We start from the raw sequence: 23,166 nt of genomic DNA, 5'->3' as shown, positions 1-23,166 counted from the left end.
CTGTTCCGATATCTCACTGCTCTTCAGAGAAGAAATTTTTCCAAACATCCAACCTGAACCTCCCCTGGCATAGCTTGAGGCCATTCCCTCTCATCCAATCACTAGTTACCTAAGAAAAGAGGCTGACCCCATCATGGTTTCTGTGTGTGTAATGCATGTTAATTATTGTTTGTATATGTATATTAACAGGATGTAGTGATGTGGAATAAGGGGTGGAATGTCATGGTTTTATGATTTTTGGTTATTGGTATTCCACACCATAACATCATGTAGTGTGTGTACCTGGTTCTCAGAAGAGAAGGACTGCTACCTTCCCCAGGGGACTTTGCTCCTCTGTTACCGTTTCCGGTCAGAGGGAAAGATAAAAACTCGAAGATCACAAGACCTTGTTCTTTTTCTGCCTGCCTCTCATCCTGGCAGCATCTCACTTCCCAGCCGTCTTATCGACGGTATTAGAGTAAGGCCTACCTTTTTTTTTTGGACATTCTCTCTTGTTGTATTGGATTTATTAGCTTAAATTGTAATTATATTGTATTATAGTGTGGTTTTTTTGCATTCCGATATCTTAGCTAGTAAAGTAGTTTGTTTCTCCTCAGATTGTTGCTGCTGTTTTGCTCAGGCCCATCTCCATACCCTTGTTTTTTTTCCCTTTTCCCTTTCCCGGGGCATGGGTCCTTGGGTCCCCTGGACCCACGGTTCCATTCGTCATGGAACCGGGCCGAACGCCCATAAACCATTGAAACCCCCACCTCACTACAACCTCCTTTCAGGTAGTCGTAGAGAGAGATGAGGCCCCCACTGAGCCTTCTCTTCTCCAGACTAAACAATCCCAGTTCTCTCAGCCACTTCTCTTAAGACTTGTATTACAGGCCCTTCACGAGCTTCATTGCCCTTCTTTGGACATGCTTCAGGGCCCCAATGTCTTTCTTGTAGTGAGAGGCTTAAAACTGAATGCAGTACTCGAGATGCGGCCTCACCAGTGTGGAGTACAGATGGATGATCACCTCCCTGCTCCTGCTGACTACACTATTTCTGATACAAGCCAGGATGCCATTGGCCTTCTTGGCCACCTGGGCACACTGCTGGTTCATGTTCAGCTGCCTGTCAGCTAACACGCCCAGATCCTTTTCCTCTGTGCAGTTTTCCAGTCACTCTGCCCCAAGCCTGTAGTGATGCATGGGGTTGTTAGCACCAAAGTGCAGGATCTGGCGTTTGGTCTTGTTGAAGTTCATACAATTGGCCTCAGTCCACCGATCCAGCCTATCCTAATCCATCTGTAAGGCCTTCCTACCCTCAGGTAGATTAAATACAGTGCTTAACTTTGGCCCTTGTTTGATCAAACTCTCCTCATCCCATGTTCATGCTGCTGTAACACCAGGATATGTTTTATTTATTAATTAGTAATTTGGCAATCAAAACTTCTCCTATGCTGCATCTTGAGTGAGGGAGGGTGCTGAATCCATGCAATCCCACAAGCAGCAGATGGGCAAGCATCCTTCAGAGGATGGCACGTAGCAGATGCACTGGGGCTTTGAGCAGGAGACCCCGGGTTTAGCCCTTGAGGTTGGGTCAGAGCAGGGCTTTTTGTCCCTGCTGGTCTTGCTGTGCTGTTAACACTGTGCCTGGAGCCACTTTGTGAACTCACACCATTGCCAAGGTCTTCACTTTGCTGCATTCTTCTGGTTAATAGAAATATTTAGCTGAAGCATGAAGGCATTGTATTTCCAAAAGGAAAACATACAGAAAAAGGTCCGATCTTTTTTTTTTCTTTGGGCCTGATTGTCTCTGCTTGTTTATGGCTGCCACTAATTTGCTCGTTTGCTTGCTGGAAAATAGCTAATTAAAACCCACTTCAGCTAACAAGCTGACTGGGACCATGCAAATGTCACTCTCTGCTGTCTGCTATTTTCGTTTATACTTTACATTATTAGTGTTGTTTTTCCTCCCTCCATAGTAATAAACACAAGGATAGATTTAGTACCCTCTTCACAGGTGTGTGCTTGTACATCAGCACATCATCCCGAGAAAAGTGCTGCTGTTTTACTGCACTTCAGTACTTTGAGTGTTATTACCCCTGACAGTTAATGGTTTCAGACTACACTGCTTGTTAGCACTAGATTCTGAACAGCTTCATCTATCTTTTTGTTTTTACACTGACTGGTCACATTAAGTATATGTGTCTGAGCTATTAGTCCCGTCTGTTCATTGCATGCATTTCATTTGGTGCGTTTTTTTGCTAAAATTAGTATGTATTGTCATCCATATACTTCAACACATCGACTTTTGTTATAATTATGCTGTCATCATTTTGCTTCCACACACTTGCTAATTTATTGTAGCTAAATTAGACCTAATATTAGCAATTTTGCAGCTGTTCCCATAGACCACGCTCAGCCATATATTTGTACATTGTTTGGTAATTGGATTTGAGGGCTCAGGAACGGACTATGGCACTCTTTAGAAAAAAGGGAAAGATTTGAGGAAATGGGAGAAAAATAAAAAATACAAGCTCCAGAAGAGGCTTCAGGGGTGAATTTCTAGAGCCAGCTTAGAAGATTTTCTCATGGCCAAACAAATCAGAGAGTTAGTGTACCAGATCACAAAGTTTGAAAAAGCCATATTGCTCTCAGGCAGGGGATTACTCATTTCCCCATGAATATGCTTTTCAATTTAACTCGGACTAGACCATGAAAAATCCTTGGGGATTTTTGGAGGGTCTTGGGAAATGGCTTTTAGTGTAGTACATCAGAAATCTTTAGGACAAGATCTTGTCATCAGGGGATGTTGATTTCTTTAGGTTGAACTGTGGGGACACATGAAGGAATGAAAATGGTTTCATTTAGAAGTGTAAGCTCCTCCTTGTTGGATACTGACACCCCACCTCTTGTTCCACATCCATTCCCTCTTCAGCTGATCTCAAGACAAGCAGAGAATAAATGTGTTTGTTTGTTTGTTTGTTCTTAAATAATCAGAAAAAATGAGGAAGGAGGAAGCTCTCATGTATCCTTCCTGGGGACAAGTTGTTTTCTTATCGACAGAGATACAACTCCAACAAAAGAAATTATGGCAGTCTGTCACTGAATCTTCTATGGCCCTTTTGTAAATCCCTTGGCCTTTTTGTAAATAGTTTTCTGACATAATAGAAAACAAAATTGTGAGGGGGACTGTTCAGAGAGACACTGCAGAATCAGTTAAATTCCCAAACCAGCAGAAGCAACTTAATCACTGAAGAGCATGCCTTTAAACAAAATAGAGCTAAATTCTCTCTGCTCACGATGTATATCCACCTGCCTAATAGGAATATTATAACAAGGCACAGTGCTGCTGGCCGATGGACATGCAAGTTTAAAAATAAGACAGTAAAATTAAAGCAAAAAAGGGGTATTTGCTCAGCTCTCATCTATAACACAGCGTTCTTTCCAATTCACTGCAAGCTGTTGCAGCAGGCTGCATTCTGCTCTGCTTTTCCCTCGGCCAAAGCTTAATTTCTATTTGGAAAAGAATAGAGCAAAGTGACCTGCCAAAAAGTAAGGCGGCATAGGCCAAGTCGTGTAAGAATTCAGGCCCTACAAATGCCTTGTGCAAGGAAGGAAAGTGAAGGCCATTCAACGGATTTTTAAATGATCGCAACTCATACAAAATATTTTAAATGAATTCAATTTAAAACTATTCACCTCCTGAAAAAACCTTCATTATTTTCAAATTCTTCCCAAATGCCAGGAAAATGAGCAGGTAGGCCTTGAGTAGGTCGTCTAAACATCAACTGGATACATTGATAGCGAAGTTGGTCTCTTGGCAGATGTTTCTAGAAATTGCTGTGACCACAATCAGCATATCCTGCAGGGAAGAGGGAAGCATGTGCTTTGCTCATTTACACTGTGGGATTTTTCGTTTTGCTTTTTTTTTTCCATGACAAAATTTCCTCTGGCCAAACTTCTCATAGACTTCTTGATGTAGGGACTGAACTGGGTCAACCTGTTCCTTGTGGTTGTCATTGGTATTATTTGCTCCATTGCACATCCCTAATTTTGGTGTGATTTCTCACTCTCTTTTTCCTCCAGATGTGATGATCTCCCAGGTGGGGGTAGATTATGGTAATTTAGCTCCTTTTTTTTTCCCCAGTAATTCACAGTTATCACTCATATTGCTGAGCAGTGTAGAAATATGTGTGCAAAAAACACCTGCAGAAGGATATGTTATAGTGAATGTTTTAAGGTAAGCATGACAAGAAGAGGTTTGGCAACACTAAGTCTAGCTTGTATATATTCTTTAATTTCTTGCTTTTAGCACTTCCCTATAACATCTTTTCTATCAAACTGCTGAAGACCTACTAAAAGGGTGCAAAATGAAGTCATTAGCAGAAGCTTGTTTAAGGTCTCCACACACACATGTGCTCTTCAGGTAGCTGGCTGGACAGTGCTGTGAGGTTCTTTCTTGGAGCTGGAACAATAAATGTCATGTTAGGGGCCAACTGTCTGTAATCACAGTTAGCAGGTTGAACAGACTTGTGAAAATATTTTCTTTATGTGAAGGGAGACACTGCACACTTTACCACTGCAGAAGTTGCTAAACCTAATGTAATATGACAAGTCCTTTGGCAGCAAAAGCCACATTTAATAGACACGCTGCCTGTGAAATGGGAAAGAAACAAAAGCAGTTTTCCACACAAATGTCATCTCTCTTTTGCAGTATTTTGCCTTGCCCAGCTCCCACACCCTTTGTTTTCCAGGTTACAGCATCCATGCAGCACAGTCTCTTTCCTCATCCTCCTCAGCCACCTTCTCCTCCAGGCACACCAGGACCTGGCCTTTTGGGAATGGAGAGGATCTGGCACACCCTGATGTCTCCCGTACCAGCTGGGTGGTCAGGAAGCACAGAATCATAGAATCATTAAAATTGGAGAGACTCCTAAGATGATCTAGTCCAACCATCAACCCATCACCCATACTCACTAAACCACGTCCCTCAGTGCTTCATCTATCTTTTCCTTGAAAACATCTAGGGATGGTGACTCCACCACCTCCCCAGGCAGCGTGTGAGGTGAGGCGTATTCCTCACCCCTCTTCTGAGAATAAACATTTCCTAGCATCCAACCTGAACCTCCCCCGGCACAGCTTGAGGCCATTACCTCTCGTCCTATCACTAGTTACCTGGCAAAAGAGGCCAACCCCCACACCACGCTTCAACCTCCTTTCAGGTAGTTGTTGAGAGTGGAGAGGTCTTCCCTGACCCTCCTCTTCTCCAGACTGAACAATCACAGAGTCCTTGAGTCAAAGTTAAAAAGTGAGCCAATGTTGTCCCCATGCAAAAAAGAGCAGAGTGCGTACACGCTCTCAGCCCCTCTCAGGAGCTTTTCAGTCTGATTTGCCACTGCTCAGTCTGGTGAAAGGAAGTGGTGAAATAAGACCTCCTCCTTGGTTTCAGTGGTGTGATAGTGTTTTACACTCACTTTGCACCAATGTAAATGATTGCATGAGGTGTGAGCCAGTGGAGAATCAGGCTTCTGAAGGCCTTTTGCACGATGCAAATAATTAATGTCTGCAATGTGAGTGCAGTAGCAGTAAGAATGAATTTAAGACATCTTGCAAAACAGTTGTTCAGTCACTGAGCTAACAAGCTATTCATTTTAAAAGGAGATTTTCATAGCAAAGCTCCTACCAGCACTGAGGGTGTTTTCTGGAGTGGCTTTGCTCAGAACCAGAAGTCACTCTTTTTGGCCAGAACATCTTCAGTACCATAGGTACGTTCAACTGTCAAGAATTATTGTTGTGCTTCGTGAGGACTAGCAACAACACTTGAGGGATTACAGGCTGTGCAGCTCTGATTTACCTGCCATTTTTCCCTGTCTCTGCAGGACTTCTGTTTCCCTGAGCAAGCTCGTTGTTCCTCAGGGGCTTTGAGTGGCCAGCTAGAGACGAAGGTCATCTTCATGGAGCAGTATGAGTAACTCAAATGGGACAGGCGCAGGGGCTCACACTGATTTTCTGTTCTTTTTTCCATCAAACATTCAAGGATTCAGTCTTGCAGAAAAGCAACAAAGAAATAAGAGTAAGCAAAGGATTTTAAAGCTACTGCTCTCTGTCACAGTTTTTTCAGTATTTTGGATTCTTAATGAGGCGATGTCATTAGGTTGATAGGAACAAAGCGTGTGTGAGGGTGTATGAAGGAAGGGAGGTCAAGAAAGACTCTGCAGCAGGATGCCAGGCTGGCATTTCTTACTCTTGACTCATTCCCCTGTAGTTACTCTACATGAAAAGAATGCAGTGGTGCTGTTTGGAAAAGTGAACTTAGCATTGCTTGAACTGCAGATTGTTTCTGTGTTGCATTGCCTGTAACAAATAGATGAGTTGGATTAAAATGGAGAGTATATATGCTCCATTTCTTTAAAGCAGTAGCAGGGAAAAGCAAGGAGGAAGTAAGAAAGGACTCCAGCCACGAGCACCATTGATGAGTAAAGCAACAGACTGGTACTTGAAGAAATACAATTTATTTGACTTAAAATATTGATTTGAGGATGCTAAAGAATACAACCGGAAGTAACATACATTTTTCACCAGTTTTTATTTAATATTGTCCTTTACTGTCCTTGTTATAAAACTGGGTGCTTTTCTTTCCAGCGTCTTCTTTTCTCCCTTGGTGTTCTCCAGACTTCCAAGTGTGTTTCAGGTTGGAGTGCAGCACATTGGTCCTCCATTGCCTTGCACCTATGCCAATGTCTATAGCTCATTCAAAGGCTGATATTCTACAGAGTGTGACACTGACGCAAGTCAAGGTTTGTATTAAGGTCTCTGTCAGCAGTCCCCTGGATTCTCAGTGCATCAGCCCAAGCTAAAACTAGAGAGTGTGGAAAGAAATAAATAAGTTTGAGCTGATTCATATTTAAATCACATCACCCACTTCACAGCATTATTTTCATCATGATGGCTTCTTAAGCAGTGTTCAACCTGTTCTCTTAGCCCACAGCTGCACATCGGAAATGACATTTTCAGAACGTCTCCTAGCCGCTCTCCGTGTACACATAGATTTATAGCTGTGCTGCAGAGGAAGTTTTTTTTGCTGACTTTGCTTTACTTCTTATAGCGCAAGTGGACCCTGAAAACATTTCATGTGCTGCACTGGATAAAGCAATAGCATTAATGTTGCTATCCTAATATTTTAGAGAGCCACAACTGTGTTGTTTTTACCATAGAAATGACATTAATTTTGCTTATAAATTCTGTATATAAATGTATAATAAATTGTTTAGTTACATTAGGGTAGTAACTTTTTTTTCCCCACTGAACAAACCACCCAAATGACTGAACCAGTGTAGTTAATTAGAATCGATCTCACTTTTTAGCACCAGGAAGTGCATAATGGAAGATAAGATTGATTGTAACATTGGATCACTTCATTTAAAGACTGCTAATAGGCTAGAATGACAGAACCAATCTAAAATTATAATTTCAGAATCAATATAATTTTTATAACGTTGTCAAATCTGAAAAATTAATCTAAATTTATGCTGTGAAACCAGCAAATCCTTCTTAGCTATTATACTGAAATGAAGCAACATTTTATTATATTACTTATTTAAACAGAAAAAAAAAAAGCATCTTTATTGGCATGGTATTGCAGCAGACTAAGATAACCAGGTTTCGGTTTGGGAGGTATCTGTTCACTTCCTGCTTTGGGCAAGAGTAGGAATAGATTTTAGCCTTCCCTCTTTCCATCATGGAAGCCATTTTTCTACTGTTATCAAAGCATCACGGCAATGTGAGAGCAGGCTTCATTACAGAAGAGGAGACCAGGATGAGAAGAACACCAACATTTCAGAATGAAATTCAGGTTTCTTAATAAAGCTGTAGTAGAAGCATGTGACCTCTAGATCTGCACTCATGTCTCTCTGCCCAGAAAAGAAAGGTGGATTCACCTTCTCCAGGGGAAAGGACGGGACTGTGGTGATAGCTTAGAGACAGATATTTTTCTCTGCTTACTTACTCTGACTAGCAGTTGCACTGCCAATATTGGTAATACCAAGGGTTTTGCTGTGTTCTGCTCCTCCTGGAGACCCTCATGTCCCTCCTGCAGAGAGCTGGAAGCACTACTGCTGGAAAACAGTGTTGCTGCTCTCCTATAACCTGTGAGGAATGAGTCAAACCACGATAGTAGAAGTGCCTCTCTGTGAGTTACTTCTGTAAGCCTTCTAGCTGATGTTATTGTTATTAGTTGTAGCCTTATCTTCAATGTTTTGCATTGTGCTGCCTTAAGATGAAGATGTTCTTTCCAGCATTAATTGCCCTATGCAGCCATCTTCCTGCTCATGGTAAGGGCTGGGCTGAGGGCAGAGTTTCCTTCTGAAAGCACAAATACATGTGGACTGTTCCCAGCACAGCTGTCATCACTCAGCACTGCACATAGAAAGTGTCCTGGTCTCACTGGAACTGGGAGAGCCTTGGTGCAGATTTCTGTTTGGCTACAGTTGTGCTCCAGCAGCCCCACATTTAGTGAAAGGTACTAAGAACAGTCTAGAGAAGTTAGCTGGAAGTCCACTGTCCCTATGTCTCCAAAGGAGCTGCTTCTCCTTGCTAAAAAAGTAGCCTGGAAAAGCAGTGCAACGTCCTTGCAGGCAAAGCAGCAAGCCTCTGTGCACAGGAGCAGTGGTGATGCACAGGCCAAACCCATCCTGATTTCCTTTTGCACTGATCTGGCAGCGAGGCTGAGCATGTTTGAGTGGGACCTGCACACAGGAGCTGACCCTGAGATGGCAGTAATTACTGCAGAAAAGAGCCGGAGAACACATGTACTGAGACCCCAAAGAGCACTTTGCAGAGCTTTGTGTTTCTTGGAGGTTTAATGTATTATAATCTGATTCGGCACAAGCCAGGCTGGGAATAAAAGAGAAATGCAGAAGGACTAATGATTTTGAAGTACAGGGGGAAGTGGAAAGAAAACGGCACTTTTAAGTGCATTTTTTCCCCTTTATGCAAGATCTGACAGGGGCAGGCAGAGAGAGCAAAGGGCTTCTGTGAGTTAACACAAAAGTGAAGCAGTACATTAACGAGGCTTTATTTGCTCCTTAGAGTCTTCTTTTGACTTGTAATATCTCTCAGAATTGCGAGGGAGAAAACAGGCAAAGACATCACATTCCAGGTCTTGAGTAGAGGTCTGCAACTAGAGACTTCATCAAAATGAAAAAATAACATTCAGAAAAAGTTAGCGACCTTACGGTAAAGTGCTGCAGAATGACTAGCACAAGCAAGCTGGTCCCTTCACTATGGAAGTCTCTACCAAGAGTGCCTCAAAGTCTGCAAGAACTCTACAGAATGTGGTGGTTACAATGGGACATACAGAATGCAGGTATGTCTGCATCCTCTGACCATGGAGGAAGCAGGCAGATTTTTGGCAGCACAGCTGTGTGCGAAAGCAACCATTGATCACTGCAGAGCTTTTAAAAGATGGACATCTATTTTCTCAGCTATTAGATTTTTCCATTGATAGCTTTGTGAAGAGCAGGCTGCACAACTTCAGCCGAAAGACTGCAAAGATATCGTCTGCCTGAACAGCATGGGACTTAATTTGAGTCAAGCATGGGAAAACTTGGGTTTTCATAATTATGGGTGGAATTCATTATGATGGAACATAAAAGAAACCAGCATTCCTAGATTAAAAGTCACTAGAGTAAGCTGTGAATTTGTCCGTATTTATTGCCTGATATAGGATAAGGAAGTGACTGCCATGAAAGGAATGCACAGAGAATATGTTGAGAGGGTTAGCTATTTTTAAGCCATTGGTTTCTGCTGAGTGTGAATGGCACGTCCATTACTTAGTCTGCAAGGCTGCCACCATTCTTCCCAGTGAGGACTCCCACACATATCCTGTTTTTCACATTTCTGCGAGAACATCTGTTTGCGGTTCCTCCAGCGGATTTTGAAAATACGAAAGTCACTTATGACGGGATTTTCCATCATGGCCCAAAGCCTAAGACTGCTCATTCCAGGAGAAGATCGGGTGGCTTTGGCCGTCCGGAGAACCTGGATATACCTACCAGAACTTATAGTTCTGAAGGTGGAAACTGAGGCAGGATGAGGTAGAAATGACACTTTGCTAATATGAGGACTTTTGAGACACCAGGTAGAGTAGGCTGTCTTTTCCCGCAGATCCACAAGAGGGAGAAAACAGGAATGATGGTGGTCTGCTCCAGCCCATCCAGCCTGTTGCTGGGATAGAAAGCCTGCTCAGATCCTGACTTCTGCTCATGCCCCTGCTGCTTGCTCACGGATATATGCACTAAGAACATCAAGAAAAGAAGGCAATGTTTATTACTCCTTTATTATTATTATTATTTTATTTTCCTGAAGAAACTCTCATGTTTTTCTTTAAAGTGTGACTGTATAGGCATGGGAAAGAGAAAGCAGGTTTGTCAGCAGTTCACAGAAGACAGCAGTAGTCTTCCTCCTCCTTCACACCAGTCTGTCGACTCTTGCTGGAGACAACGCAGGGTTGAAAAGCATCACAGACCCAAAGTTGTTGTTGAGTATGACTGACACGATCATCACTTTGTTGCATCTGCAGAAGAAAAAAAGCGTTTGCTCTCTAGACCAGGCACTTCGAATTAAAAAACCCAAAATGCTGCATGCTCCTGCACTCAGCAAAGTGTCTGAGAGCATCTGTATCTCCAGTCTGACTGCTACAATGATCAATGCTGGCAAAGTAAGAGCTGGTCCCAGACCATGTGTCTAGATCAGAGGCTCTTAGCATCTGCTTTAAAGCTGTGTTCTGCTGCAAGAAAGTCACTTCAGGGTGCTATGAAGCCCCTAAGAAAGCAAGAGTGTTATTTCCAAGAGTTTTCTGTTGAAATTATTTCATTTGTGGGGAAAAAAAAAGATATTTTCAAACCCCAAACCTCTTACAGTTGTTTACGTTTTGTTTTCAATGTGAATAAAACTTCTCATCCAGACAATGAGAAGACTTTATTTTCCCCTAAGTGAGAGCTTGAGCTGTTAGTGGCTCCATGCAATGATTTGATTCTCAGTCTTTCATGTTGCAGATATGTCTGAAGCTCCAAGTGGGTGGTTATTCTCAAGTGTATATCTCCCACCCTCTCCTCTTGCATCCTAGATAAGAGTTCTACAGTACACTTCTAGATAATTTTGTGGTGACGGGAGAGTCTCTAGTCATCAAAAAATGAGCATTTACAAGGCATGGGGTGATTCTTCTGTGAAAGAAGGACCCATTTTTTTTTCTGTATATATTACTAACATTTCAAAATGTTTATTGAAATGGATAAACTGCTCTCCCACAGCTCTTGCTTTGATACTCAGAAATCTATCTGTAATCCTCAGAGTGGTATCTTGTTTTCTTAGGGCTTTCATTAACCATAGGAATATCAAAAGGACTGGTGACTGAGTGTGAAAGCCAGGAGCGCTCAGTTTAGAAGTGAGGCATCTTTAATAGTGCCAGTGACTGGCAGAAACCTACACAGCTAGATTTTGTAGATCTGATGATTTCCTAGATCATGTGATTTCCTAGATCTGGGTATCAAGCGTCCCAGGCTGAGTATCTAGCAGTAGAATGTACTTTAGTGAACCTGATTGGAGCATTATAATGAAAACCTATGCTCTGTAATAGCCAGAAGATAGGATCAGAGATGTCTTCATCCCTCAGCCTTACCTATGAGGACTTACTTCTTCATAAACAGTGGGGAAAGGGCAAGGGCTTGCCACTGAGGCTGTGGGGAGATGTCTGCACTGCTTCACATGCATTATCTGGACTGTGTGCTTCCACGAACACCAAGTAACAGCAGAGCAGCTGTGCACCACAGGACTAAATGATCAAACATTCACCTTAAAATCTATGCAATGATACAAGTACATGGTTTGTGCTGCCTGGGTGGATGTTCAGCTAGTTTTTTCCTCTCTTATGCCTTCTCCTCCGCTGCAGAGAGCCTCTTATCTGAATGGTTAGGAATTGCGAATAGGGCATAAAACCAAGAGGAAATCCTAAGTTATTAGGACAATAGCTTTGTCCTATCATCCCACTCATAAATGTGCCAAGGAAACAGTTAACCTATCCCAACAGTATTGCAGGGAGTAGGTACTGATGGACGCTAGACCATGTTTAAGAAGGGCAGGGGTTAATTAGGGAAGTTGTTATTTAATTATCATTGAAATCAGTCCTTGAAAGGACCCCCACTCATCTGCAGGTCAGTGGTCATTAGAGTATGCTGAGCCAGCAAACCACCCACGCTCGCCTTTGCCAGTGGCTCCTGATGGGCTGAGGCTGGCTCTTTTTGCTGGATGTGCTGATCTTCTCTCTGAAGCCAGGATGATTAAAAGAGAAAAGCAATCTACAGCCCTAATCAAGCTTGCAGGAGCACACCTTCCAGATTTTTTGAGATGAGGTATTTGTTACCTCTTGTCTTCTGGCATGGTAGCACTGTAATGAAAGGCTGCATATTTTTCTGTTAGCAGCTCAACCACTTAATTCTTAAGTTCCTTCAGAGCTCTCAGATGTATGCCATCTGGTCACGGTGACTTGTTGCTCTTTAATTTGTGAATTTGTTCCAGCACTTCCAGTTTTGACACCTCAATTTCTGACAGAGTCTCATCTTTATTACTTGAAAAGAATAGCTCAGAGGGCTATCTCTCTCTCTTGCATGCATTTTCTTGTAACTTCATTTTCATTAATAGAATTTTAACTTAAAGCAGAATTAAAGCTTTCCCTAAATATGCAGTCTCGTCACCTCCTACCCTTCCTGCCACATTTTCTTTTGCTATATTTTTATTAAATGGAAACACATCTGAAAACTACTTGGAAACTTCTCTGAAGGTAACCGGTACCTTTCCTATCTTATACAAAAGTCTGAAAGTCAGTTCAAAGAAACATTTGGTCTGTCACATCCACCAAAGGGATATTATTAGTTCTTAAAATCTAGGGGATTGGACAGCCTGTTTAAACACATCTAGAATGCCTTTTAATGGCCCAGCATTATTTATTTATGTATCATAAATGATATCTATTATTTACGCTCTATTTGCATTTTGGGTTTTCAACTGAGTCTCTACTGTAGCACGTATTCTACAAGCACATGGTTAAGAGGCAATTCCTCTTCCAAGGAATTTACAAATGGAGAAGACAAATGACCAAGAACAGACAACATACAAAGAAGTTGTCAAAGATGAATGTCTTTACAGTTACAGTTTTAATGGATTTTCCTTATACATACAACACCCTTTTCACCCCTCACCGACTGTATCTCCAGACCAGTTCATCAGGATTTCATAGTATCATTAAGGTTGAAAAAGACCCTCAAGATCAGCGAGCTCAACTGTCCATCTACCACCAATATTGCCCACTAAACCATGTTCCTTACCACCACCTCCAGGAACGGTGACTCCACCACCTCCCCGAGCAGCCTGTTCCAATACCTCACTGCTCTTCTGACAACATCCAACCTGAACGTTCCCTGGCACAATTTGAGACCATTCTTTCTCATCCAATCACTAGTTATCTGGGAAAAGAGGCCGACATCCATCTCACTACAACCTCCTTTCAGGTAGTTGTAGAGAGTGATGAGGTTTCCCCCAAGGCTCCTCCAGAGTAAACAATCCCAAATCCTAATATATACAGCAGCAAAAGACTTGGCAGTGCAGTCTATCAGCTCATGTCAGCCTTTTTGTCTCTTCCTAGGGAGCTGAAGGGTTTTTTGACCTCTCTTCTCTTGTGGGGTTCAGGGCAGGAGGCTTGCTCTCGTTTCCTTCTTTCTACCCCGGAGCACAATGGCATAGTGACTGCACTATCCTTGCAGCGATGGCCACCTCTGGAAATGGTCCCTTGTCTTCCAGCCATGGCTCTGCCACCCCTCTCCCTACTTCCAAGCAGCAGGAAACTTTCCTGGCATGCCCTTCACCAGCCTCTGAAATGGGCTGGTCAGAAGGAGCAGTTGTGGCCAGACATGAAAAGAGCAGAAACTTGAACCTGATCTTTGCTTCTTTACTAAATCTAGGAAGTGACAGAAGCACACAGCCCTCCTGACAAAGCATGAGGGTCTCTAGTGACATTTATGTCACTGGAAAGGCATATAATATGTACACTGTGGTTTAATTTTATCTTAATGAAACAATATACATATAAAACTATCCATTAAATATAAAACAGTAAAGTAATTTGCAAATTTTCCTACGGCATAATAAATTAAGCATGGAGAGCACTAAGGAATGCAATTTGCAGTCATTTATAATGCAGTGTTTTATGTTAATAATTCAAAATCACATGCTATTTGGAGACACTTCTAATTAATGTATTTATGAAATTGTGAACTGTGACTGTTTTGGTTCCATTTAGCTAAACATTTCAACAGAATGCGCTTGCTGTTGTTTTGTGTTTGCTTAATGGCACCAGCAAGCATCAAATGTACAACTGGGGAAAGTTGGGGGTGGTATCTGTTGTGGCTTTTTTCATGGGTATGTGTTTTTGTACTGCATACATGCATGCGATTGCACTCCTGATCTCACAAAGGGGAGGAAAGTTCTGAAATAATTTGAGGAGGAAGTAAGAAGAGGAAAGTTTTATGAATGAATAATTAATCGCAACAAAAGTTCAATACCTTCCTAAAGTGTTACTAAGATATTCAGTACAATATTCTGTACTCTTCACGTAGCAGATCTGTATACAGTGACATTTCTCCTGACTAGTTAATTATGACTGATACAGCTCATAAATTTGTATTCATACTTTATTTTGATATTATTCGGCTTTTTCATCAAACTAAGTATTTGTCATGCTGCTTCTTTACCAGAGCACTATGAAGAATGTCATGCTTCTCCAGGAAGTTACTCTCCTGAGAGGAGGCTTGCGGAGATTTAGGGGTATTTTGAAATTTAAAGTACAGTGAAAAAAACACACATATCAGAATTTTTAGTGAATATTTACAAGTCGAGGTCCAGATTCTGAAAATGGCTCAAAATGAATGGGTTCTAGGCACGCAGAGCCAGATGCTAACAGTATTGTGTTGTAGCTCTGCACAGGAAAGCAAAGGGAAAACTCTTGAAATAATTTTCTATGAAAAATACTTCATGCAGTAAGGAAAAAAAAAAAAAAAAAAGAAAAAGAAAAATACAAAAGGAAACCCAAAACTTCTCAAACTCATAGCAAAGAGGCATGAGAAGAGGTCTAAGGCACCATACGTGGCTCTGTCCACCTCCCAACATGGTTCTGAGACTTCAGCAAGCCACTAAATCAAAATCGCCCCGTCACCTAGCAATTTCAAAGCTCCCTTGCAGACCAGTAGCTCCATGCTGAATGTTTTATTTCACCAGTGTGATTTCTGTATGATTGTTGTTCTTTTTCTTTCTTGGTCGCTTGCCTTTTTGCCTTTTTTTTTTTGAAAGCTTGGGACAATATGTATATGGGTGGGAAAATATTTTAAAAGTTCTCATGGCCTTTAGCTGCAGTCCTGGAAATGGACCAATGTAATCATTAAGCTGAGAATTAAAGCTGGATTTTGACCACTTGGTGTAATTTATATTTTAAACAAAGTAGGAACTGCTGTGATTTAGGAAGCAATATGGGTCTCTAGGACCTAGTTCCCTGTTACTTGCCTTCATCTACTTTGCTCCACGGAGTCTTTTATTTCCTTGGTATCAAATAACAAATTTTGGCAACACAATAGATTAGCTGAGGGATAATCTTTTCAGTCACACTGTAGTAACCTACTTCTTATTCAAATGAAAAACATACCCTTATCACATCCATTTCTTTCTTTCTGTCCACTACACGTGCATTTTTGTGTATGTCTGTTTCTGTTTCTAGTCCCAGACTCAGCAGGAATTGCTTGGAATTAATGAACGTAAAGATTCAGCTTTGAGTCATCTTCTTGGTATGTTCCTTTATTTAAATGTACTTTCTTGCTGGATTTTAAAATAGAATTTATCTTTCACTAAGTGAGATTGATCTGGGGAGATTCCACAAAGGAGGCTTATATATCTGTTGAAAACTTTTATCCAAGCTCTGCTCCTTCAGAACATCTGCTGTTTTAAAAAGCTTTTGATGCCTGCCATGGGGACCTAAGACACTGGAAATGTCCATGGTGTAACAGTACAGGATTTACAGTGATGTTGGGGACTGGGAGACATACTGTGAGATATGGGGCATATGGAATAGATGTGCTGTGGACTTTTCCAACTAATCAGCTAATACTTGTCTGCCAGCAACCATGGTGGTCTGGTACAATGATCTAGATTTATTTCAAGCTTTATGCTCTCAGGTTTATGGCTGAATCTGAATTTTATGGTTTGTGCCCATCTCTAAAATTAATTGACAGTAACACAGAAGGAAAGCCTTTGCTTTTCCTTCCAGTTTGGTGAAATATTTTTGCTTTATTATGAAGCATGGTGACTGCTTACAGCTTCTGTTTCAGCTTTGTGGTATTTTGGCATTCACAAGATTATGGAAAACTTGTTTTGAAAATCCCATTTCCAGTGGTGGGAAAATGGCAAAACTTGGGAACATGTGCACTTTCCTTTTTTCTTGTAATTCTTCTAGTGTGATTTATGGGTCTAGATCTACAGTTGCCTGTGGTTAAATGCTATTTATTAAAGGTACTCTAAAACAGCAGCAACAACAACAACAAAAAAAACCCAAACCACAGATTCTAACTGCTCTGCCCAAAGTAAAATTGGCACTTTAATAACCATACCCAGCAGTTGTTACTGAACTGATTTTGATAGCAAAAAACCTTAAACTTTAGGTAAGTTTGTCTGAAAATTACGTTTTTCTTTTCCAAAACATACAGGTGAAAATCAAGAGTATATATATCAAAATCAGTTCAGTAGCAACTGCTGGGTATGATTAGAAACCTATACTTTTTAAAATTTGTATTAATATCATGATGATTTTTTCACATCTTACTATCACATGGTAGGAACTGTTTGTGTGCCTGAGTGTAAATACTTCATCATTTATCAAGCAAGAGTTAAATGAATCAACATGTTCTGAAAGATTGAGAGCACCAAGCAAATTTAATGAGGATGTAAAGCCCCATTGCTTTACCTCCTTCTCAACTGGATGCAGTTCTTCTTCAGGCCTTCTAAGATATCAGACACAGGGGTTTAAAGGGCACCAAAGAAAGATGGGAAACTGAAGTAAGAGGACTTGGGTTGTAAGAGGAATCGCCTATCCTCATTTCTGCTCCTCTCAGAATGTTAATTCTAATCAGTAAGGTACTCTGGAGGAAGAATAGTAGTATAAGCTTAGACCAGAGATAAAGTGTGTGGAAAAAGAGTAAGAAATATTGCAAAACATTGACTGGCAGTTCTCATGAAGAATAGATCTTGGGAAAGGGAAAGTTTTGGGGCTAGTGACAGAAAAAGAAGTGGAAGCTCTGGGTCTCTTCTGCCATGTGAATCCAGAAAAACTCTACACGTAATGCAAGAAGTTCAGGGGATTTTGGTACATCGCTACCGCAGAAAGATAAAATAATGATATGGTAAAAGAAAATTCAGCACCTGCTGCAAAGGCAGCGTGGTAAAAGGTAAAGGATTTTGCCACAGAGCTTAATCCAGCTCACAGCATGTACCCTGGGAGTTGAATACAGCCTTTTCAAGTCAGAGCAAAGGAAAGTTTCCAAGCTGTTCTCAGTATTTTTATTGTGACAAACAAAGCTACCAGGTAAGGCATAAGCAAAAAAACAAAACCAACAACAGCAACAAACAGATAGTAATTACCGGCTGGGTACAAAGTTGTTTAGCAGCAGGCAACAACAAAAAATGCACACGTCCTCGGCTGAATCGCTGAGCATTCATTTCAGCAGTGTTTGTGACCCTGCTACATCTGCTTGCAACATACAGCATGGAAAGGAGCTGCAGCAGGCTGAGTATTTCGGGAATGTGGACTTCAAGAGCCAGGCTTCAAGTGTTCTTGGGAAGAAAAGTCAGAAAACTCAAAGAGGAGTTTTAAAAACCATTAAGCAAACTTGAAAAATTGGGGAAAACCACTGAATTGATACTCTGTTCTGGGTTACACCCTCAGCTCTTTCCCCATCTCTTAGCTAAAGAGAACATGGAGTCTCTTTAAGCATTTCCCTTCCTCTCTCTTGCTTGTGATCTCATTCTGTTTGAGTTTAACCACATGGGTTACGCCAGGTATTAACAATGAATTGAAGGGGCTGCGCTGTGTTAGTAGCTCGTGGGGTTAACAGCCACCAGAGATGCAGTGAGGTCATGGAAAAATCTTGGGCAATCCTAAAGGACTGGGAGAAACCAGGCTGGACAGAAAAACCACCAGCTTTCCTCTCTCCAGGGCATTCACACTGCCAAGTAACTTATTTTACATCCATCTATGATGCGAGAGTGTTGTGAAATGTAGCTCACTTGCTAAACATCGTTTTGATGCGTTGTTTGGGACACAGGGAAAGAGAAACGGCCTGCATTCGATCTCTATTAAAGCAGAGAAACATCTTCCGCAGAATTTATTTTCAGAGGCTTTGCGCTAACTTCATTTTCTTATTAGCTGAAATTTCTGGTGAGCCAGTTTTGGTAACGATGCTAAATGCGTTCATGGAAAATGTGTGTCCGTCTGTCTGTGCTCAATGAATCGCCTGTTGTTGTGTCAGCTTGGAGAGAACAGATCTTTACTGTGGGATTCGAGGAGCTGTGATTATGTCCTAGTGATAATTTATGTGGGAAAAATGTTATATATAATTACTGAAAGCAAAATATAGAGGAAGATAGCATGAAAGCATTACAGTAATTAGAGTTGCAGGAAAAAATGGAATTCATAAACTGCAAAAAAAACTGATGTTAATGTTTGTGATTGTGGAAATAGAGACCGAAAATAGGGGGGAGATGGGGTACTGATTTTTTTGACAATTAAAGTCCAAAAGAATTGTCTGGGAAATGTGCTTTTTGGGGCATTCCGGTATCATTGTGAAACACTGATAAATAAACTGATCTCAGACACACTGCCTCACTAGAATAGACTCTTTCCCCATCCTACTACACTGACGTTGAAGACTGGGAGCATGGGGCTCCTGTTTTTTTCCAGAAGGTCCTGATTCCCTGTTTAGAGTACATCTCTCATAATGCATCTGCAGGGACACAGTGCCCGTGGCAAATCCTCTCCCTGAAGGAGGGGGCTGAGAGGCATCACGAGAGGCATAGGCTCAGGGGAGGTAATGTGACACTAAAAGGCAATTCATTTTAAGCTGGAACTGCCTCAGCATGAATGTTTTAGGTCAGTCCAGCAATCTGAGGAATTCTCATTTGGCACAAGAACGGGCAGTCTTTAATGCTGATATCTGTGACAGAAAGAAAAAAAAAGAGTTAGAAAATTTTGTCAAAAAAAAAGAAGAAAGTCTGGAAAAAAATCAGCATTGTGGAAACTGCATCTTTAATGTGAAAGTCACTTGAAAGAAGGGTTACCGAGCTGCTGCATGGACAGTCTTCAGGACAATAGCCCTTACTTACCTGGAAGTTTTAATGCTCATGAGCATAATCTTTTTTCCCTCGTATTCTCCTACATGTAGCACGCATTGCACAGCCTATAGAAAGCTGTATCTCTTAGAGGACCACTTGCTTGAAAGACTTTGGAGGTATGTGTAGAGAGCCTGGGCTGTGTCGGTTGTAGTCTATTGAAGGAAAAGCTGCGGTGTCTCCTGTTCACTTTCAGTGAGCTGGGAAGAGGAGAGCTGTGTGGGATATTGGACTGCCTCTACAGGAATTGTTGGCATGGATCAGGCTGTTGCACTGATGCTCCTAGGAAGCTGGAGCTAGGGCTGCCTAGCTGAATCCCTTTAACTAGGCCAGGGTCTCCCCACAGATCTCTATTTATGCTGGTTTTACTCATGTTTCTGTAAGTGCACAGGACCATGTTGCACAACACTCAGTCGTTCCTGTGTACCTGTCTGTACATCCCTATCTCTGATAACTTTGCTGATCTCAACCAAGTTTGACGTGGGATTAGAAGTTTCAAGGTATTTTCCAGCTCATTAGCTGTGAAATATCAAACACAGAGCTACACAAAATGTGATAACTGCGGACATGTGATGGTTCACTTGCCAGACTATGCTATTGCTGTTCACTTGGTATTGCCCTCACTTTCCCATTCCTCGCTGGACACCGCCTTTAAAGGTGGGTTGAAGAGCAGAAGCAGTTTCTACAAGGAGAGGACACTGTGGGATCTGGAGGGAGATACAAGACAAAGTACAGAGACATGGGATTTCACTGCTCATGACCAGCTTTTAGTACATCCCACCATCAGTGTTACTGCTTTGGGAGCCAAAAAGCATGGTGTCTGAACCTGTGCATCCCATCTAGGGGAAAGGAAAGCATCTCTTCTGCTCAACAAATTTGGTGAAAAAGTGGTGATTCTCTGTTTATGGTTACTGCAATCTTATGTGGGAAAAATAATTTCAGAAATGATGTTATTCCTTAAAAAAGACCTAGTGCTCCATTGTTACTAGGGGGACACAGGCCAGCATTTATTTTGTCTCCCCTACTGCTCTCTACTGCCTCACACACTCCTGAATTATTATATAATACTCTGTATTATTACTGATGGAGTATTCCTCTTATTTTTCTCACTCTGTAGATACAGCACTGTTTCGCATGAGCTACATGACAGAATGCTTTGCCTTCTTCCAACCAATTCTTAGTCAAAAATAAGACTTGTTTAGGAGACGGGTACTCATCCTGTGAGCTGTGTAGAAGCAGTTGTGTGTTACACTTTCTGACTTCTTTGGAAACCTTATCCAATGGATGGAAGATACTGGGCAAAAATGGAGAGATGAAGTAAATAAAATTAATTAAATCCTTTAAAAGTCCTAGTTGCCTTTCTGCAGTGATGACCTTTGCATGCTCTCAGGGAAACTTCTCACTCAATTTTGTTCTTTGGCACCGTGTACAAGATGAGTTGGAAAAATGCTAAATAGAAATGGCAGGTATTGACACCTCCACTGCCTGCATTTGCAGGGACAGCAGTGGTGGAAGGCCATGAAAAATCACATCCTGAGAATATCCTCAGGGGCTGCTCATGTCTTCAACCTGTAAATAGAATTCGACCGGTCATGTCATAGGAGATTCCACTGACTTAATTTCTTTTCATTCTCTCTATTTATTTGTTTTTAAACTGTTCACACTACCTGTCAATTTTTCATAATTCCTTATTGTTGCCTATTTTTTTAATTCCATTTTCACAGCTAGAGTGATTATTCATTAACTTCCCATTTGAACCTTTGCTCTGTGATGGCTGGACAAACTAAAACATACATGTGTCAATTCCTTGGAGCATTTCATTTGGGATCTTTCTGTACATCCTCAATGACAGTGAACACTACACCAGTATGGCCAAACTTATATATGTAGGTTGGTTAAGAGAGTATTAGAAATTGTCTGTAAATTTGATTTCCTACTGGAAATATATCTGGAGGAAGGTTTTTTGGGAATTATGCTCTTTAGTCTGATAGATGTGGAACATTCACAAAGTTAAATTCCCACTGATTGGAAAAAGGGAAGCATAACTCCCATTTTCAAGAAGGGAAAAAAAAGAAGATCCAGGGAACTATGGGCCAGTCAGTTTCACCTCTGTGCCTGGCAAGATCATGGAGCAGATCCTCCTGAAGGCCCTTCTAAGGCACATGAAAAATAAAGATGAGGTGATTGGTGGTAACCAACATGGCTTCACCAAGAGCAAATCATGCCTGACAAACTTGGTGGCCTTTTATGATGTAGTTACAGCATCAGTGGGTAAAGGAAAAGTAACTGACGTCATCTGCCTGGACTTGTGCAAAGCCTTTGACACCATCCTGTATGACATCCTGGTTGCCAAGTTGGAGAAAAATTGATTTGGTGGATGGATCACTTGATGGATAAGGAATTGACTGGATGCTCGCACTCAGAGAGTTGTGGTCAACGGCTGGGTGTCTACGTGGAGACTGGTGATGAGTGGCGTTCCTCAGGGATCGGTGTTGGGATTGGTGCTATTCAACATCTTTGTAGGCAACACGGACAGTGGGATCGAGTGCACCCTCAGCAAGTTTGCAGATGACACCAAGTTGAGTGGTGCAGTTGATGCTCTAGAGGGAAGGGATGCTATCCAAAGGGACCTGGAAAGGCTTGAGAGGTGGGCCCATGCCAACCTCATGAAGTTCAACAAGGCTAAGTCCAAGGTCTTGCATCTGGGTCAGGACAATCTCAATCTCAGATACAGGATGGGTGAGGAATGGCTTGAGAGCAGCCCTGAGGAGAAGGATTTGGGACTGCCCATTGATTAAAGATTCAACATGAGCCAGCAATGTGATCTGGCAGCCCAGAAGGCCAACCATATCCTGGGTTGCATCAAGAGAAGGGTGACCAGCAGGTCGAGGGAGGTGATTTTGGACTGGATGATCTTGTAGGTCTTTTCCAACCTTGCTAATTCTATGATTCTGCCCCTCTACTCTGCTCTTGTGAGACCCCCACCTTGAGTACTGTGTCCAGTTCTGGAGCCCCCAACACAAGAAGGATTAGAATTGCTGGAGTGGGTCCAGAAGAGAGCCATAAAGATGACAGAGGGCTGAAGCACCTCCTCTATGAGGACAGGCTGAGGGAGCTGGGGCTCTTCAGCCTGGAGAAGGCTGAAGGCTCTGAGGAGACCTTTTAGCGGCCTTCCAGTACCTGAAGGGGGCATACAGGAAAGCTTGGGAGGAATTTCTTATAAGGGCTTGGAGTGACAGAATAAGAGAAATGGTTTTAAACTGGAAGAGGGTAGATTTACACTGATCTCAGGAAAAATTCTTTACTGTGAGGGTGGTGAGACACTGGAATAGGTTACCCAGAGAAGTTGTGGATGCCTCCTCCCTGGAAGCATTCAAAGCCAGGCTGGATGGGGCTTTGAGCAATCTGGTCTAGCGGGAGGTGCCCCTGCCTATAGCAGGAGAGTTGGAACGAGATGATATTAAGGGTCCCTTTCTACCCAACCTATTCTATGATTCTATGATTCTATGAATATATTTGGGCATTGGATTTCAGTAAAGTACAATTCCTGTATGCCATTCTACTGTGGGAATTATCCATGAATACTGAATGTATTTTATAGAGGAAATATGCAAAAACATGAGAGAAATCACAGTCTGACCTCTGTTCTAAACTGAACTGTGCATTAAGGATGCAAAGAGAAAAGGAAAGTTTTTCCATCTAGAATTTGTGAAAT

Source organism: Numida meleagris, chromosome 2 (genome assembly GCF_002078875.1).
Source record: "Numida meleagris isolate 19003 breed g44 Domestic line chromosome 2, NumMel1.0, whole genome shotgun sequence".
Taxonomy (NCBI): Eukaryota; Metazoa; Chordata; class Aves; order Galliformes; family Numididae; genus Numida; species Numida meleagris.
The sequence above is the reverse complement of the archived record's forward strand: the minus strand, read 5'-3'. Positions refer to the sequence as shown.